This window comes from Neofelis nebulosa, chromosome X (assembly GCF_028018385.1).
Source record: "Neofelis nebulosa isolate mNeoNeb1 chromosome X, mNeoNeb1.pri, whole genome shotgun sequence".
In the NCBI taxonomy this organism is placed as follows: domain Eukaryota; kingdom Metazoa; phylum Chordata; class Mammalia; order Carnivora; family Felidae; genus Neofelis; species Neofelis nebulosa.
Window position 1 is genome coordinate 46040472 of NC_080800.1, and position 19505 is coordinate 46059976.

The following is a 19505-nucleotide window of genomic DNA, read 5'->3' on the forward strand; positions in this document are numbered from 1 at the left end:
GGGGGCACCCCTGTCCCTCTGTCTTTGTGACTCCACCTTATAGGAGCACTGTGGGGTCGGGATGGAGCAAGGAGAGCCAGGCAAAGGTTTTAGCCACTTTATCTGGAGTCACCCAGGGAGCCAAAGAAGAGACCCACCACTCCCCTAATGTTCCCCCTCTTCATGAGTCTTTAGGCTCCCTCCCCCCTCCCCTGCGCTTGAAACACCTCCCCTGGCCAACTTGCCACTGCTGCCGCCCATTTCTCCTCCCCTTCCAGGCCAGAAAACCCTCCCCCACAAGGACTGGTGGCCAGATTGCACCCTCGGCCAGGCACAGGCACTCTCCAGATGCCAGTCCACATCTGCTGATATCGAGAGGCTCTCCAGGGGATCAGAGCAGGGGTCTGAGAAGGCCATAAATATGCCCAGCAGCAAAGGGGGAGGCCCAGAACCTCCTTAGCAAGGGGTCAGTGAACCTACTGCAAGTAGAAAGGACATTAAAAAGAATAAATGTCCCAACCAGGGAAAGTCCCAAAAGCCCAGCTGAAATCAGGAGGAAGCTCGAGAAGGGGACCTTATTGGTCTAGCTGAGATAGAACCAGACTAAAAGGGGACACTGACTCTCTCTCCCTGTTCCTCTGCTTAATAGATATGAGGGATTGTCCCTCATTTCCCAGGTTAAGGCTATAATTGGAGCCAACTATCGTTGGTCTACCTCGGGAAAAGGACTTTAAGGAATATTCCCAAGCCATTGCTGCTTCTGCCTTCCCCTCCCACTCATGTTTCTGCACCAACTCGGGTGTGGCCCTGTACCACGTGTCTCAGGCACCATTGGTTCCTCCTCCCACCCTCCAAGTAAAGGAGCAAAGTGCACCCCCACCTTGGACCACCCATTTCAGATATCTCCACTGTTGCTCCAAATGAAAATTGACAATGGGAAAAAAGTTGTTTGACTTTTAGGTGGATGCAGGTGGAACATATTTGATGTTTAAACGAATTTAAGTTTATTGGACCTGTCTTTAAAGTTATCAGTAAAGGTCAAATAAGCTTATGTTATCTCTGTTGCAATTTGTTAATGATAGTTAATTTTGTATGTCTCAGTTTTCATGGGTAATTGTTAAGATAACTTTCAAGGTCCTTGGTAACCTGAAACTTCCAAATAGGATGGAATGCTAAAACTTTGATTATTGAACATAGGTTTGTGTTCTTAACTTCTTATTGCTGAGAAATTAAGGCTATTCGGACCTATTGGAAAACATGCTTTGCACTTAATTGGTTCATGAATTTACCATCTACAAAAATTCTGATGTAAACACCTCTCAATTGGTTACTAAGTCCTCAATGGGAGACTAAGGTTTTCTAAGAGTTAAAATTCTGCTAAATGTGCTTAAGACTGATGAAAATAAAGAAAGCAACTCTGTATGTAGGAAAATAGGAGGTACATAAGAAAGATATACGGAATGGAAACAGTTTCGTTGAGGGTAGAAGAAAGTAATTTTGTCCTAAATGAGACTGGTTATTTGGAAAGAAATGGCTTTGGGACAAAATTTCGAAGCAAAAGAAAGTTATAGAAGGTTGAGATGAGTGGAATTTTATTTTTTTAATATGAAATTTATTGTCAAATTGGTTTCCATACAACACCCAGTGCTCATCCCAACAGGTTCCCTCCTCAAGAGATGAATGGAATTTTAAAAGTACACTAGTATAAGGTTGAAATCCTACTTTCCTCTCTGCTCAAATGACAAAGTTTTCTTGAACTGTTGATCTGCTCTTGATAAGACAATGCAAACAAAGGTTTATTCTCCAAGAAAATCAAAGTTTTAGGTCTCATCTCTATCAGGTCTTTGATTACTTAGTTAAAACTTCTCAATGCTAAAGGAGCTAGGTTTTGATAACAACTGTATAATGCTATACATTCACCTTTGGGATCTTTTATTGCCACTTTAGTTGAATATATAAAATTGTAAGATTTATAATGATCTGTAATCCTATTTAGATGCACTTATGACTTCTGGGGTTTTTTGTTTTTGTTTTTTACACTTATTCATTTTTTTTTTTTTTAATTTTTTTTTTCAACGTTTTTTATTTATTTTTGGGACAGAGAGAGACAGAGCATGAACGGGGGAGGGGCAGAGAAAGAGGGAGACACAGAATCCGAAACAGGCTCCAGGCTCCGAGCCATCAGCCCAGAGCCTGACGCGGGGCTCGAACTCACGGACCGCGAGATCGTGACCTGGCTGAAGTCGGACGCTTAACCGACTGCGCCACCCAGGCGCCCCTACACTTATTCATTTTTGAGAGACAGAGAGAGACAGAGCACAAGTGGGGGAGGGGTAGAGAGAGAGGGAGACACAGAATCTGAAGCAGGCCCCAGGCTCTGAGCTGATAGCACAGAGCCCGATGTGGGGCTCTAACTCACAAACCACGAGATCATGTCCTGAGCTGAAGTTGGATGCTTAACTGACTGAGCCACGCAGGCGCCCATGACTTCTGGGGTTTTAACAAACTTCTCAGGATTTAAATGGTAAATGAAGTCTTCTTGACCAATTGGGCCCTTTTATTTGGGGTGTTAAGTTATTTGGAAAAGCTCTGTCATACAATGGTAAACCTTAGATTGTATTGCACAGGGAAATGTTGTAACTGCCGAATATATGCAATTCCTAAAATTTTAATATTTTGATATAAGGTCATCACTTAATATTCTGATTACTTGAGATGCTATATGTCACAGAAATAACCGAATTTATTGGTCAATTGCATCATAATGAACTCTCATCAGATCTTTACGATGTCTATTTCTGAGATTTTGCCATTTATAATTGTTCTTATTCTCTCACAAAACGTGTTTATTCTTCAAGGAGATTTATAAAAAGGACTTTAGGGATAAATACAGGTATTTGACATCTTTAAGACTAATACTAAAATGGGTAAAAATTTCCAGAACTAAAAAGCTGCATTCAAATTGAACAAGAATTAGGAACAAGGGATTAAATGAACTGAGGAAGATTATAGTTTTCTGATTCTTGTTAAAAATATTACTGGTTCCCTAATGTTTCCTTTTCCAGATTGAGGAAACTTTCTCTTAAAATATCTATGATATACAAAAATGTCATAAAGTATGTATTTGTAAACTGAAGCATTTATCTTTTCTCTCTACATAGTTCCCCTGAAATTCAAAACTCTCAATGAGTATTCTTTCTTTCATGGCAATTACAATTGTTTACATAAGTTCAATAAGAATCTGTTCATCTTATAACAGGTCACCATTGGAAATACTGGTTATTTTACCAAGGCTTTGACTGGAATGTCATATTTGAGGATGACATTCATAGACTCAGATATGACCAGACAGCTTTAAGGAATTAGGGTTGGCTTTATAAAACATGGAGCCATAAAGCCCCTTGGAAATGTTGGCCTGGTGCCCTGTTTACAGATTTCCCAGCAGCCTCACCAGGTAAGTAAAGAAGGTCACTTCCTGGCAGGTGCAGGAACCTCAGGATATATTGGGGACCTCATGAAGAGGAATTTGCCCAACTCTACAGGTAGTGCAGGCCTGTCTGATGACAAGTATTTGGCTTGGCTTCTACCCTGGAGAGGCTACTAAAAGTTCAACCCGGAGATTCCTTATAGAAGGTTCCATCAAAGCAAACTTTAAAAGATCCTCATGATCAATCGCTATTCTTGCTGAGCTTATGTAAATAATTAGGCCAGATTTGTTAAGACTGGATTTGTTCTACAAGTACATTGGTCTCAATTTGGCTATCTCTGGAAAGGGGGGGTTCTAGAGAGAACAACTATGTTTCAACAATGCACCATTATGGATGTTAAATTCTAGTTATGATTGCTTTAAATGTTTGTTGTTTGCCTAAACTAGACAACTTGAAATAATCTTCAGAAAATTGTCACAGTATTTCATATATAGGCAATCTTCTGTGCTTGTTATACTATGGGGATAATAATAAGACCCCATGGGCATATGATTATTTAAACAACTGGAAAATGGGATGGATCTCTAAATATGCAAACCATATCTTCCCTAAACCTGATCTGACAGTTACCAGAAACCCGCCCCTTTCGAAGACTTGGAGGTGGACTTACAGACATACAACCAAATAGAGGATTCAGTTTCAGGTATCACCCCATGGGTCCATCACTCCAGAGCTAAGAAGGCCAACTCAGAGGAACCCTCAACCTGGTGAAGTGATCCAGATACAGTCAACCCACTTAAACTGACCCTCAAAAGGACATTGGCTCCTGAGATCTCCAGCACTGCTCCAGCCACACCCTGGAAGCTGGCTGGCCTGCACATGGCAGAAGCTTGAGAAATCAACATAAGAACTGAGCCCAGGGGTTTGGATGCAACTCTGCCAGCTCTTGCCCCTCACTGGTGTCATAGCCCTGATCTTACTTCTTACTGTTGGGCTGATAGAGACTGCACCAACAAGCTGGGTGTGGGACAAAAGATGCATGCTGGATCTCATAAATCTCCTCTGGATGGGAGGATTATTAAGTATTGCCTGTATATTATAATAACCTCTCTCACCCTCACAACTGCCGCTTACCCACTTTGCCCCCAGTATTGTTATTTGACAATAAGGGGGTCAAGGGTGTTCAGCGCCTTCACCTCCCTCCACAAAGATTGCTACAAGGGAAAAACGCCCACTCTCTGTCAGTCACCCCGTGCCCCAAGGACTAAGTATTGGACCATAGAGATCACCCAAAATGTCAGGAACCCATGTCACAACAAGGGCCTCCAGAGAGGGGAGCTTGCTCCACTTACCTTCCTCAATGGGGGAATCTCGGATGGGAAAGAGATGCAAGACAGGACCCTTCAAAAGGTTATAAAGGATACACAAGACAGAGTAATATAAGCCATAAAGGTGACCACTACCCCTGGCAGCCTGCCAGGATTTGAGCCTTTCAGCCCTCAATCAGATGCTTACCAATTCCCCACTCCAGTGTTGGACTAACACTACTCTACCAGTCCTCCATAAAATAGATAATCACATCCAAACCTGCTGGATGTGCTTCCCCTTAGCTGGAGGGCTTACTTAGTCACTCCTATCCCTTTGACCTGGGAAGCTCTCACAAATCTCAAAACCAACACTTCTGTCTTAATTGGACCCCTGGACACCGGGATCTGTCTCAAAAATGCCAACAATCTAATCTGTACAGTCCCTGAAGGTATGAATGATACCTCTCTATACGGAAGAAATATAACCTTAAAGAGGAATGCAACCCTATGTTCAACCCCTGGGGTGTTCTATCTATGTTCTAATTTGGCCTACTGTTGCTTAGAGGCCAACTGGACTCAGATATGTTATTCTATCTTCCTAACCCCAGAGATATCCGTGTACACTGAAGATCAGCTCCTAACAGCTTTTAGCCCCAAGTCCCGGGCTAAACAGGCAGTCCTTCTACCCATTCTGATAGGAGCAGGAATTGCGACAGGAATAGGAACTGGAATGGGGGCATAGGTTTATCCGTAGGACTATACCATAGACTATCTCAAGAGCTAAATGAAGACATGGAACAGGTGGCAGATTCTCTGGTAACCTTACAAAACCAAATAAACTCTCTGGTGGCAGTGACCCTCTAAAATAAGCAAGCCCTCCACCTCCTCACTTCAGAAAAAGGAAGGACTTGCATCTTTCTGGGTGGAGCGGGGAGGGGGGGAATGTTGCTATTTTGTAAACCAGTCAGGAATAGTTACAACTAAGGTTAAGGAACTCAAGGAAACAATTCCACACAGACAACAGGAAAATAACCAATGGAAAGGATTGATGGGATCTCACACATTGGGCATCCTGGCTTCCTGCCCCGGCGGGGCCCCTCTTCTCCATAATATTACTTGTATTCATCGGCCCCTGTATACCGAATGTCAATGTCATGGTACGTTTTATTGAAAACACTGTTGCTCACCAAACTACTGCACATATCTTAGCCTTCTGAGAGTACCAACCTGTAAAACTGAAAGGTGATGCCTACTAAAAGTTTTTTTTTTTTTTTAAGGCGTCAAGGGGGGGAATTTTGTAGAAGTGGATAAAGTACACCAAAGATGGCTGATTGGACTAAAACAAACTCTGGTCTCTAGCTTAGAGACCTCTCCTCCAGGTTCTTCTTCCTTTGTTAGCTGCACACCCATGAAAACCACCCCCCACACACAAATATGGAGGCTGATAACAATAAATTACCCTTCCCACTCGCATTCAGGGCTCAGATCTTTGGAGAAATGGTCTCCTCTGAGCCCACCGGTGTTAAAAAAAGCCTCCAATCCACCAAGGTCTCCGAGTGCTGCTTGGTTTTCCGCCAGTGTTCCAGCCTGATTCCTTAACACCATGTGGCACTGTTTTTTACATATTTTTTTATTTTTTGTCTCCCATATATGGTAACACACAAACATGCAATCTATTAAGTGGTCTCATGTTACAAGGTCATGAGGGATGTTGTTGTGTATAGCCAGGTTGCTTTGAGGTTTGTTTGTTTTTGCTTGGGGAGGGGACCCTACCACAGCACTAGATGACCAGAAGCACAGGGGACAGGCTGAAGGGCAACACTCTTCACCAAAGTCATTGCTGCTCCCTTCCCAGGGACTGATACACCATGTAGGGGGACTTGGCTTTGCTGGAGGAAAAATGAGTGGGACCGTTAAGGTCCTTCTCTTCCTCACCCTATACTGAGGGTTTGGACTGAGCCCAGCCACCGGACAGCAACAGCAGGTTTCAGGAAGCCCAGAGCCCTATCCTCAGCCTCAGGGGGGCCCTGTGGCTGGCCACACATGACACCTTTATTTGTTTTTTTTAATGTTTATTTAAATTCCAGTTAGCTAACATATAGTGTAATATTAGTTTCAGGTGTACAATATACTGATTCAACACTACCATACAACACCTGGTGCTCATCACCACAAGTGCACTCCTTAATCCCCATCACTTATTTAACCCATTACCCCTCCTCCCCTCTGGTAACCATCAGGTTTTTCTCTATAGTTAAGAGTTCGTTTCTTGGTTTGTCACTCTCCCTTTTTCCCCCTTTGCTCATTTGTTTTGTTTCTTAAATATCACACATGAGTGAAATCCTCTCTTGTCTTGGTCATGATGTGACAACACCTGTGAGAAGGATGAGGACTTCCAGAACCTTCCTTCTCAGAGGGCAGGAATCATGCCACCCCAACTCTCCCAAAGGCTTCCCCCTCATAATCATATGATACAATACTTTTACACAAAGAACATGAAAACACTAATTTGAAAAGATGTATGCACCCCGTGTTTATTGCATTATTTAGAACAGCCAAGGTATGTAAGCAACCTAATCGTCCAGATGTGGTATTCACCCCCCCACACACACAGGAATATTATGCAGCCATAAAAAGGATGAGATCTTGTCATTTGTGACAACATTGACAGATCTAGAGGGTATTAGGCTAAGTGATATAAGTCAGTCAAAGACAAATACCATATGATTCCAATCGTATGTGGAATTTAAAAAAGAAAGCAAATGGGGAAAGGGAAAAATGGAGACAGGCAAACCAAGAAACAGACTGTTAACTATAGAGAACAATGTGATAGTTTCCAGAGAGGGAAGGGGTTGGGGGCTTAGGTTAAATAGGTAATGGGGATTAAGGAATGCACTTGGTATGACGAACACTGGGTGTTGTATGGAATTGGCAAATGAGTATATTGTATACCTGAAAGCAATATTACACTGTATGTTATCTATCTAGAATTTAAAGAAATACTTTAAAAAAGAAGTGTTTCTGGACTTTTTTAATTCTATTGCACTGTTCTACTTGTTTATTCCTATGTTGATAGACAACTATCTGAATTACTGTAGAATCATAGTAATGCTTGATAACTGATAGTATGATATAAACAACTTTGTTCTTTAAAATTTGGTTTGCTATTCTTTGCATTTACATAAATTTTAGCATAAGTAAATGAGACTGAATTAAAATTAGAAACTAAAGAGGAAACATTACAATGGATGTTATAGAAATACAAAGAGATACTATGAACACTTACACTCCATGGAATTGGAGAACCTAGAATGAGTAGAAAAATTTCTCAAAACATCCTATCTACCAAGACTGAATCATGAAGAATCAGAAATTATAAACACACCAATAAAAGAGTTAGGAGGTTGAATTTGAAAAAACCTCCTGAAAGGGAAGCCCATGCCCAGATAGCTTCACTGGTGAATTCTACCAAATAGTTAAAGAGAAATTAATGCTAATCCTTCTCAATTCTGCCAAATATTTGAAGAAGAGGGTCTTCTTTGAAACTCATTCTGCATGGCCAGCATTATCCTACACCAAAGCAAGATAAAAACAATACATGAGAACAAAAAACTGTAGACCAATATTTCTCAAATATAAATGTAAAAATTCTCAACAAAATATTACCCATCTGATTTCAAGAACACATTAATAGGATTATAAACCATGACCAATGTGATTTATTCCTGGTATCCAAAGATGCTTCAACATACACAAATTAACCAAGTAATATTGGCATTAATAGAATGAAAGATAAAAATTACGCAATTATTGCAATAGATGCAGAAAAAAGATTTGACAAAATTCAACATCCTTCCACAATAAAAAACCTTTACCACACTGGGAATAGAAGGAAGATAACATAATCAAGGCCATCTACAACAAACCCACAGCTAACATTATCCTCAACAGAGATAAATTGAAAGCTTTTCTGCTAAGATCAGGAACAAGACAAGTATGCCCACTCCTACCAAGGTTATGCAATACAGTACTGGAAATTTCAGTTAGGGAAATGAAGCAAGAGAAAGAAATAGATAGTATCAAAATCAGAAAGGAAGAAGTTACTACTTGGAATTGATATGATTTTGTAAATAGAAAACGCCAAAGACTGAATCAAACACTTGTAACTAATCAATGATTTCAGTAAAGTTGCAGGATGTAAAAAAAACAGAAATCAGTTTTATTTCTACACACTAATAATGAGACATTTGATAAGGAAATAAAATTATCCCCTTCACAAAACCATCAAAAGAATAAAATGCTTTAAAAAGTAACATTTTAAATAAAATATTTTAAATAAAATAAATATAACTAAGAAGGCAAAAGGCTCTACAGTGAAAATCATTAACACTGATTAAGGAAATTAAAAAGACAACGTGATGACCTTGAATAAGATCCTATCTTCTTTTATCCACAGTTATCTCCTTAATAAAATGGAAATAACTGAACAGATATATATTTTTTAATGAAAAGGGGCCATTCTGATTACTTGACACTTGAATACCATGGGTTTGCACTATGTGGGTCCACTTATACAGAAGAGTTTTTTGATACTACAGTACAGCACTGTAAATATATTTTCTCTTATTTTCTTAACATTTTTTCTCTAGATTACTTTATTCTAATACTGTATACAATACATAAGAAACAAAGTATGTGTTGACTGTTTATGTTATTGGTAAGGATTCTGGTCAATAGCCTACTAATAGCTTAATTTTGGTAGATTCAAAAGTTATATTCAGATTTTTGACTATGCAGGGTGTCAGTACCCCTAACCTCTGCATTGATTAAGGGTCAATTGTATTTTTTTTATGTTTGAGATCTACCTGGTTTAGTTTTTTAAAATGTTTTTAAATATTTATTTATTTTTAAATTTTTTTTAATGTTTATTTATTTTTGAGACGATGCAAGAGACAGAGTGCAAGCAGTGGAGGGGCAGACAGAGGGAGACACAGAATCCGAAGCGGGGTCCAGGCTCTGAGCTGTCAGCCCAGAGCCCGACGCAGGGCTCAAACCCACGAACCGTGAGATCATGACCTGAGCCGAAGTCGGACGCTTAACCGACTGAGCCACCCAGGCGCCCCTTAAATATTTATTTTTGAGAGAGAGGGAGAGAGAAAGAGCATGCAAGTGGGGGAGGGACAGAGAGAGAGGGAGACAGAATCTGAAGCAGGCTCCAGGCTCTGAGCTGTGAGTACAGAGCCCGATATGGGGCATGAACTCACGAACTGTGAGATCGTGACCTAGCCGACGTTGGATGCTTAACCAACTGAGCCACCCAGGTGCCCCTGGTTATTTTAGTTTTAAGCACGAATCATAGGTGTCACCCAGCCTCATATCAGCAGGATCACATATGCAAACCAGTGACCAGGTAATGTGGGAGTCCAGATGATATGTTTTACACTGACAATGAGTCTCCTCTCCTGGTTTTCCTCCTGCTTCCTGGCCACCCCATTCATTGTTTTTTCTAGGTCCTTTCCCCGTTTCCATTTTGCATTTCAACCACTTTTCTGTTTATATGTCTTTCTGCTCCACCAGTGTAATATCCCCCATAGTAAGTACTGCAGGCCATTAGTCTTTTCAGTTCCAGCATCCAGATATTTCCTGAAACATGCTGGGAAGCAACACATATGTATTGAATTAGTTAATCATTTGTAATGATCCTGACGGGAAAAGCATCTCCTCCATTTGGGAGTCAATATGATAGATGTTATTTTTTAGGGACCATGCATATGGCCGTTTGTCTTGTGCTGGGCACTGCAGAGGACCAGCTCTGCCTTGGTGCTCTGGTGACTTTGCATGTCCCCACTTAGGCCTTGTAGGCAAAACTACACTGCAGGATGGCCTGACTCTTGGCAGAGCACCTTGTGAAAAAAGTATAATATTTAAAATAGCAAAACTACACTGCTAGTATTCAAAGATAATATGATTGTGTATTTTGAAATAAAAAAAGATGTAGACAGGGGTGCCTGGGTGGCTCAGTCAGTTAGGCATCCAACTTCCGCTCAGGTTCATGAGTTGGAGCCCCGCGTTGGGCTCTATGTTGACAGCTCAGCGCCTGAAGCCTGCTTTGGATTCTGTGTCTCTCTGCCCCTCCCCAGCTCATGTTCTCTCACTGCTCTCTCTCAAAAATAAATATTAAAAGCCTTTAAAAAAAGATGTAGACATAAACTTTTGGAATTAAGTCTTATTTAGCAAGGTTGCTGGAAAGAATATAAATGTTCAAATAGAATATAAAATTTCAAAAAGTAATATACTTTTCAATAGCATCAAGTACTTATAATAGCTTAAGAAAAGAGTTACAAGGGTTTTTTGGAGATAGTTTAAAACTTTATTAAGAGAATTTTAATAGTCAGATAGGTAACATTAAGAGCAGTTTGCAAGGTTTCAGCTTGTCTTTGTTTAAATCTGTGACTGCCCTTCACCTGTAAGATAAAATAATAGTTGAGAACATTACTCAGCAGAACTTTATTTAGATGGCATTCATGGTATACAAAGGAAACCACAGTTTTTCTTTTTTTTTTTTTTTTTTAATTTTTTTTTCAACGTTTTTTATTTATTTTTGGGACAGAGAGAGACAGAGCATGAGCGGGGGAGGGTCAGAGAGAGAGGGAGACACAGTTTTTCTTTTATAAGATAGACTTCCCAACATATTTTACCAATGTATTTTAAACACACCACTCTTTCTACTAGTATAAGGAAACAAAAAGGCTCTTCATATTCAGAACACATTAAATGAAGTGAATCTATTGAAAGGTAGCTTTAAATGAAAGCAAAATTGTGTACTTTTACTAAAAATCCAAATAAAACACAAAACAACCTATGAAACAAAAGAAATTTACATCAGTATTATTTAAATAAAACAATTTGAAAAAAATATTCTGAATATAAGATATTAAAACAGTAATGTCCCATTTGTTACTGCTGTACTTAAACAGAAATTCCAGTACTACAACTGTTTTTTTCTCTCTCATGCAGAGGTGCAAAATGTTTGTTTGATTTAGGTTAGTGCTAATGTGATTGCTAAAGTAGGGTAACCATTTGTCCCCATTTCTACCTGTAGTCCTAGTATGATTATGAATAATGCCTTTTTTCACACTTGACAGTGTTGAGTTTGCATAATAAATTATATGGTTACACTAGTTTTGAGTCATTACCTTTCTTTCTGACATCAAAATGTGAAGCTCACATATACCTTAAGAGAATGGCAACCAAAAAAAGGAAGGAAGGAAGAAATGAATGGACACAAGGAGGGAGAAGAAATGGGAGAGGGAGAAAAAGATACCTAGAAAAGTCAGACATTTGTTTCTAAAAGTCAGTGCTTTTTTAAAACTTTATTAAGGAATATATCACAAATATAATTGTATATATTTAAAGTGTAGGTTCCGGAAGATGGCGGCGTAGGAGGACGCTGGGCTCACTGCGCGACCTGCTAATCACTTAGATTCCACCTACACCTGCCTAAAGAACCCAGAAAACCGCCAGAGGATTAGCAGAACGGAGTCTCCGGAGCCAAGCGCAGACGAGAGGCCCACGGAAGAGGGTAGGAAGGGCGGCGAGGCGGTGCGCGCTCCACGGACTGGCGGGAGGGAGCCGGGGCGGAGGGGCGGCTCGCCGGCCAAGCGGAGCCCCCGAGACTGGCTGGCAAAAGCGGAGGGGCCGGACGGACTGTGTTCCAACAGCAAGCGCGACTTAGCGTCTGGGAGGTCAGAAGTTAACAGCTCTGCTCAGAAAGCGGGAAGGCTGGAGGACAAAGGGAGGGAGAGCTGCTGAGCCCCCGGAGGGCAGAGCTCAGCTTGGCGGGGAACAAAGGCGCTCGCCAACGCCATCTCCCTCGCCCATCCCCCAGCCAAAATCCCAAAGAGAACCAGTTCCTGCCAGGGAACTTGCTCGCTCCGCGCAAACACCCAACTCTGTGCTTCTGCGGAGCCAAACCTCCGGCAGTGGATCTGACTCCCTCCCGCTGCCACAGGGCCCCTCCTGAAGTGGATCACCTAAGGAGAAACGAGCTAAACCTGCCCCTCCCGCCCCCGTGCACCTTGCCTACCCACCCCAGCTAATACGCCAGATCCCCAGCACCACAAGCCTGGCAGTGTGCAAGTAGCCCAGACAGGCCACGCCACCCCACAGTGAATCCCGCCCCTAGGAGAGGGGAAGAGAAGGCACTCACCAGTCTGACTGTGGCCCCAGCGGTGGGCTGGGGGCAGACATCAGGTCTGACTGCGGCCCCACCCACCAACTCCAGTTATACACCACAGCACGGGGGAAGTGCCCTGCAGGTCCTCACCGCTCCGGGGACTATCCAAAATGACCAAACGGAAGAATTCCCCTCAGAAGAATCTCCAGGAAATAACAACAGCTAATGAACTGATCAAAAAGGATTTAAATAATATAACAGAAAGTGAATTTAGAATAATAGTCATAAAATTAATCACTGGGCTTCAAAACAGTATAGAGGACAGCAGAGAATCTCTTGCTACAGAGATCAAGGGACTAAGGAACAGTCAGGAGGAGCTGAAAAACTCTTTAAACGAAATGCAAAACAAAAAGGAAACGACGACGGCTCGGATTGGAGAGGCAGAGGAGAGAATAGGTGAACTAGAAGATAAAGTTATGGAGAAAGAGGAAGGTGAGAAAAAGAGAGATAAAAAAATCCAGGAGTATGAGGGGAAAATTAGAGAACTAAGTGACACACTAAAAAGAAATAATATACGCATAATTGGTATCCCAGAGGAGGAAGAGAGAGGGAAAGGTGCTGAAGGGGTACTTGAAGAAATTATAGCTGAGAACTTCCCTGAACTGGGGAAGGAAAAAGGCATTGAAATCCAAGAGGCACAGAGAACTCCCTTCAGATGTAACTTGAATCGATCTTCTGCACGACATATCATAGTGAAACTGGCAATATACAAGGATAAAGAGAAAATTCTGAAAACAGCAAGGGATAAACATGCCCTCACATATAAAGGGAGACCTATAAGACTCGTGACTGATCTCTCTTTTGAAACTTGGCAGGCCAGAAAGGCTTGGCACGAGATCTTCAGTGTGCTAAACAGAAAAAATATGCAGCCGAGAATCCTTAATCCAGCAAGTCTGTCATTTAGAATAGAAGGAGAGCTAAAGGTCTTCCCAAACAAACAAAAACTGAAGGAATTTGTCACCACTAAACCAGCCCTACAAGAGATCCTAAGGGGGATCCTGTGAAACAAAGTACCAGAGACATCACTACAAGCATAAAACATACAGACATCACAATGACTCTAAACCCGTATCTTTCTATAATAACACTGAATGTAAATGGATTAAATGCGCCAACCAAAAGACATAGGGTATCAGAATGGATAAAAAAACAAGACCCATCTATTTGCTGTCTACAAGAGACTCATTTGAGATCTGAGGACACCTTTAGATTGAGAGTGAGGGGATGGAGAACTATTTATCATGCTACTGGAAGCCAAAAGAAAGCTGGAGTAGCCATACTTATATCAGACAAATGAGACTTTAAATTAAAGGCTGTAACAAGAGATGAAGAAGGGCATTATATAATAATTACAGGGTCTATCCATCAGGAAGAGCTAACAATTATAAATGTCTATGCGCCAAATACCGGAGCCCCCAGATATATAAAACAGTTACTCATAAACATAAGCAACCTTATTGATAAGAATGTGGTCATTGCAGGGGACTTTAACACCCCACTTACAGAAATGGATAGATCATCTAGACACAGTGTCAATAAAGAAACAAGGGCCCTGAATGATACATTGGATCAGATGGACTTGACAGATCTATTTAGAACTCTGCATCCCAAAGCAACAGAATATACTTTCTTCTCGAGTGCACATGGAACATTCTCCAAGATAGATCATATACTGGGTCACAAAACAGCCCTTCATAAGCTTACAAGAATTGAAATTATACCATGCATACTTTCAGACCACAATGCTATGAAGCTTGAAATCAACCACAGGAAAAAGTCTGGAAAACCTCCAAAAGCATGGAGGTTAAAGAACACCCTACTAACGAATGAGTGGGTCAACCAGGCAATTAGAGAAGAAATTAAAAAATATATGGAAACAAACGAAAACGAAAATACAACAATCCAAACTCTTTGGGACGCAGCGAAGGCAGTCCTGAGAGGAAAATACATTGCAATCCAGGCCTATCTCAAGAAACAAGAAAAATCCCAAATACAAAATCTAACAGCACACCTAAAGGAAATAGAAGCAGAACAGCAAAGACAGCCTAAACCCAGCAGAAGAAGAGAAATCATAAAGATCAGAGCAGAAATAAACAATATAGAATCTAAAAAAACTGTAGAGCAGATCAACGAAACCAAGAGTTGGTTTTTTGAAAAAATAAACAAAATTGACAAACCTCTAGCCAGGCTTCTCAAAAAGAAAAGGGAGATGACCCAAATAGATAAAATCATGAATGAAAATGGAATTATTACAACCAATCCCTCAGAGATACAAACAATTATCAGGGAATACTATGAAAAATTATATGCCAACAAATTGGACAACCTTGAAGAAATGGACAAATTCCTAAACACCCACACTCTTCCAAAACTCAATCAGGAGGAAATAGAAAGCTTGAACAGACCCATAACCAGTGAAGAAATTGAATCGGTTATCAAAAATCTCCCAACAAATAAGAGTCCAGGACCAGATGGCTTCCCAGGGGAGTTCTACCAGACGTTTAAAGCAGAGATAATACCTATCCTTCTCAAGCTATTCCAAGAAATAGAAAGGGAAGGAAAACTTCCAGACTCATTCTATGAAGCCAGTATTCCTTTGATTCCTAAACCAGACAGAGACCCAGTAAAAAAAGAGAACTACAGGCCAATATCCCTGATGAATATGGATGCAAAAATTCTCAATAAGATACTAGCAAATCGAATTCAACAGCATATAAAAAGAATTATTCACCATGATCAAGTGGGATTCATTCCTGGGATGCAGGGCTGGTTCAACATTCACAAATCGATCAACGTGATACATCACATTAACAAAAAAAAAAGAGAAGAACCATATGATCCTGTCAATCGATGCAGAAAAGGCCTTTGACAAAATCCAGCACCCTTTCTTAATAAAAACCCTTGAGATAGTCGGGATAGAAGGAACATACTTAAAGATCATAAAAGCCATTTATGAAAAGCCCACAGCTAACATCATCCTCAATGGGGAAAAACTGAGAGCTTTTTCCCTGAGATCAGGAACACGACAGGGATGCCCACTCTCACCGCTGTTGTTTAATATAGTGCTGGAAGTTCTAGCATCAGCAATCAGACAACAAAAGGAAATCAAAGGCATCAAAATTGGCAAAGATGAAGTCAAGCTTTCGCTTTTTGCAGATGACATGATATTATACATGAAAAATCCGATAGACTCCACCAAAAGTCTGCTAGAACTGATACATGAATTCAGCAAAGTTGCAGGATACAAAATCAATGTACAGAAATCAGTTGCATTCTTATACACTAACAATGAAGCAACAGAAAGACAAATAAAGAAACTGATCCCATTCACAATTGCACCAAGAAGCATAAAATACCTAGGAATAAATCTAACCAAAGATGTAAAAGATCTGTATGCGGAAAACTATAGAAAGCTTATGCAGGTAATTGAAGAAGATATAAAGAAATGGAAAGACATTCCCTGCTCATGGATTGGAAGAATAAATATTGTCAAAATGTCAATACTACCCAAAGCTATCTACACATTCAATGCAATCCCGATCAAAATTGCACCAGCATTCTTCTTGAAACTAGAACAAGCAATCCTAAAATTCATATGGAACCACAAAAGGCCCCGAATAGCCAAAGTAATTTTGAAGAAGAAGACCAAAGCAGGAGGCATCACAATCCCAGACTTTAGCCTCTACTACAAAGCTGTCATCATCAAGACAGCATGGTATTGGCATAAAAACAGACACATAGACCAATGGAATCGAATAGAAACCCCAGAACTAGACCCACAAACGTATGGCCAACTCATTTTTGACAAAGCAGGAAAGAACATCCAATGGAAAAAAGACAGTCTCTTTAACAAATGGTGCTGGGAGAACTGGACAGCAACATGCAGAAGGTTGAAACTAGACCACTTTCTCACACCATTCACAAAAATAAACTCAAAATGGATAAAGGACCTGAATGTGAGACAGGAAACCATCAAAACCTTAGAGGAGAAAGCAGGAAAAGACCTCTCTGACCTCAGCCGTAGCAATCTCTTACTCGGCACATCCCCAAAGGCAAGGGAATTAAAAGCAAAAGTGAATTACTGGGACCTTATGAAGATAAAAAGCTTCTGCACAGCAAAGGAAACAACCAACAAAACTAAAAGGCAACCAACGGAATGGGAAAAGATATTTGCAAATGACACATCGGACAAAGGGCTAGTATCCAAAATCTATAAAGAGCTCATCAAACTCCACACCCGAAAAACAAATAACCCAGTGAAGAAATGGGCAGAAAACATGAGTAGACACTTCTCTAAAGAAGACATCCGGATGGCCAACAGGCACATGAAAAGATGTTCAACGTCGCTCCTTATCAGGGAAATACAAATCAAAACCACACTCAGATACCACCTCACGCCAGTCAGAGTGGCCAAAATGAAGAAATCAGGAGACTATAGATGCTGGAGAGGATGTGGAGAGACGGGAACCCTCTTGCACTGTTGGTGGGAATGCAAATTGGTGCAGCCGCTCTGGAAAGCAGTGTGGAGGTTCCTCAGAAAATTACAAATAGACCTACCCTATGACCCAGCAATAGCACTGCTAGGAATTTATCCAAGGGATACAGGAGTACTGACGCATAGGGGCACTTGTACCCCAATGTTTATAGCAGCGCTCTCAACAATAGCCAAAATATGGAAAGAGCCTAAATGTCCATCAACTGATGAATGGATAAAGAAATTGTGGTTTATATACACAATGGAATACTACGTGGCAATGAGAAAAAATGAAATATGGCCTTTTGTAGCAACGTGGATGGAACTGGAGAGTGTGATGCTAAGTGAAATAAGCCATACAGAGAAAGACAGATACCATATGGTTTCACTCTTATGTGGATCCTGAGAAACGTAACAGAAACCCATGGGGGAGGGGAAGGGAAAAAAAAAAAAAAGAGGTTAGAGTGGGAGAGAACCAAAGCATAAGAGACTGTTAAAAACTGAGAACAAACTGAGGGTTGATGGGGGGTGGGAGGGAGGGGAGAGTGGGTGATGGGTATTGAGGAGGGCACCTTTTGGGATGAGCACTGGGTGTTGTATGGAAACAAATTTGACAGTAAATTTCATATATTAAAAAATAAATAAATAAATAAATAAAATAAATAAAAAAAAATAAATAAAAAAAAAATAAAAAATAAAAAATAAACAGATGTTGCTACATAAAAGAAAAAAAGTGTACAACATGATGCTGTGCTCCATGTACACTGTAATTAACACATGCATCATTCACACAGTTAACTTTTTGTGGTGAGAATGCTGAAGATGTACTGTCATCACCTTTCTAGTATACAATACCATCTTATTCACTACAAGTAAATACTTTTGAGAGACAACTCTGACTGACACATTTCATAAGTTTTCCTATGGTAACTGTGATGTTTAGATAATTAGGTGCTATTGGGATTTATTAAGTAATATATGTTTTCCTAGTAAATCAACTATTTCATCCATATTTTGAAAATAGAGTTCAAGGGGCGCCTGGGTGGCGCAGTCGGTTAAGCGTCCGACTTCAGCCAGGTCACGATCTCGCGGTCCGTGAGTTCGAGCCCTGCGTCAGGCTCTGGGCCGATGGCTCGGAGCCTGAAGCCTGTTTCCGATTCTGTGTCTCCCTCTCTCTCTGCCCCTCCCCCGTTCATGCTCTGTCTCTCTCTGTCCCAAAAATAAATAAAAAACGTTGAAAAAAAATTAAAAAAAAAAAAAAAAAAAAAGAAAATAGAGTTCAAGATAGTATTCATTCTCAATTACATAAAATATTCAATGTCTGTCAGTGTCTTGTTCATTTTCAATATTGTATATGCTTGGGTGTATGTATTTGGGCTTTTTCCATTTTCCTTCAGATTATGTAAACTAGTGGATACTCTTCATAAGTATCTTTAAAAAGAGCAATCATTCTGATTTATTAGTTGTATACTTTTCTTTTTACTAATTATTCATACCTTTTATTAAGTACCTCTTTCTTTTTCCCTTAGGTTTATTCTGTTGCTCTTTTTTCCTTACCTTTATATTGAATGTCCATGTAATGTATTATTTCTTTAAAAACATGCATTTAAAGGCCATGATCTTCCTATGAGTACATTCTAGCCATGTAAAATAGGCTCCTGGAAGTAGTCTAAAAACTGTCTCAATATAAATAGTCTAAAGGAATGGTTCAGCAATGTAGAGGAAAAAAGTTTCGTGCACTGATGGATGGCAATTTATACCTAAACATCAAGTGTTTCCTTTAAATTCAGAATATCTTATAATTAATGGTCAGCAATTTTTAATATGCATGTAAAACATACTTAAGTTGATTAGTCAGGAATTATTAGGATTATTATTAGGGTTCTTGTCTTAGGACTTCAAATCTTATCCATTCATGTCTCAAGGCAAAAATTTATAACATTCCATGTTTGAGATGGTTAGAGGTGATTATATCATAGCATCTATAGCTCATGAAGTCTGACAGTGGAGACAAGGAGTGTGCTTAGCATAGGTATCTTATAGCTGGCTTGAGCATTAGTGACTACATGCACTCTCTCCAC